We start from the raw sequence: 1,902 nt of genomic DNA, 5'->3' as shown, positions 1-1,902 counted from the left end.
CCTTGTCGTTGCTGTCACTTGCAAGTGATTCCAACAAGTCCTCAGAGGAAACTGGGCCGGGGCAGGGCGAGGCGGCTCACCTGGGCCGGGGTGGGGCTGCGGGAGGGGCGGGGCTACACCTGAGCTGCTCCAACTCCGGGCAAACGTGGCCTCACTCTGCCGCAGCTCTAGGTCATTTATTTGAGATCTTTTTAAGTCTTTATTTTATTTTATTTTTATGCCTCTATACTTGTACTTTGTTGTTTTTTTTTGCATCACAATTCTTAATACACATATATACCATAATGTTTCATGTCTATGTTTGTGTATAAAGTATGTTGATATCCAATTCAAGTCTCCATACATGTACTTTGTATAATGATGTCCATCACATTCCACTAATGTATGCATTCATTGCTATAAACTTTCCTCTTAGTACTACTTTTCCTGTATCCTGTTCTGTTTCTTGTTTTTATTTGATTCTGGAAATTTCTCTATTTTCCTTTTGACTTCTTCAATGACCCCCTGTTCATTCAGCAGTATGTTGTTCAATTTCCTGGTGTTTGTAGAATTTTTGCAGGGTTTTTTTTTAACTGTTGATTTCTAGTTTCATTCCATAGTGATCAGATGAGGTACCAGAACTTACTTTGGTATTTTAAATTTGGGAAGACCTTCTTTGTGGTCTAATATATGATCTATTTTGAGAGAAGTTTCATGCACTAATAAAAATAATCTGAATTCTACAGTGTCGAATGGAATGTTCTGTAGGTGCCAGTTAAGTCCATTTGATGAGTCCTATAATTTGAATCTAAAATTTCTTAGTTTATATTGGGTCTTGATGATTGTCTGTTGATGAGAATGGGATATTCAATACACCCACTCTTACCACATTGTGGCCTGTTTCCCTTTTTACATCTATTAATGTTTGTCTTATAAAATATGGTGCTCTGACATTCTGTGCAAAGATATGTATAATTGTTATGTCATATTGATATTATTCCCTTGATCAGAATATAATGACCTTCTTTGTTGCTTCTGATTTTGTCTTGAAGTCTATTTTGTCAGATAAAAGTATAACTTTGCCTCCTGCTTTTTGGATTCCATTTGTTTGAATATATTTTTCCATCCTTTCCCTATCAGTCTGTGTGTCTTTGCAGCTATGTGAGTTTCTTGCATACAGCAGTTTGTTGGGTCTTGATTTTTAAGCCTCTCAGCCAGTCTGTATCTTTTAACTGGAGGATCAATTACATACCATTAGAGTCACTTTGTATTTGTTCTGGTCATATTAATGGCATTTTTCTCATTGTTTTGAATATTCTGTTTGTTTTTTCTTTTATTCGTCTTAGAATTGATGGTTTGCTGCCATGGTCATGTTTGGTTCTTTCCTATTTCTCATTTGTTTGTCTAGTTTTCTAGCGGGATTTATTCTTTCACATGCTGTCACGATTGTGTCTATCTTTCTTCAATGCACAATGACCATCTTTTTTAAATGCTGGTGATCTTAAATTCTTTAAGTTTGTGCTCATCCTGAAGGTCTTTATTTCTTCTTGGATTCTGAGGGAGAAGGTTTCTGGATATAGTAATCTTGGTTGGTAGTTCATTTCTTTTAAGACTTGAAATACATCATTCCTTGCCCCCCTTCATGTTAGAGTTTCGGCTGAGTGATCTTCTACTAGTGTAACGGGTTTAACTTTAAATGTGACTTGGCACTTGTCTTAGAGCTTTTGACATTCTTTCTTTGTTCTGTACTTCTGTCAATATAACTATAATAAGTCAAGGACAAGTTCTTTTCCAGTCATCTCTCTCTGAGATTCCAAAATACTAAGATTTGGGGAATTTTTCTAACATTGTTTTAACAAATAGGTTTTCTATTCTCCCAGCATATTGCTTTTCTCCCTCCTGGATACCAATTATGTGAAATTG

Source organism: Spermophilus citellus (genome assembly GCF_964194105.1).
Source record: "Spermophilus citellus genome assembly, chromosome: 7".
Taxonomy (NCBI): Eukaryota; Metazoa; Chordata; class Mammalia; order Rodentia; family Sciuridae; genus Spermophilus; species Spermophilus citellus.
Note: the sequence above shows the minus strand (reverse complement) of the source record.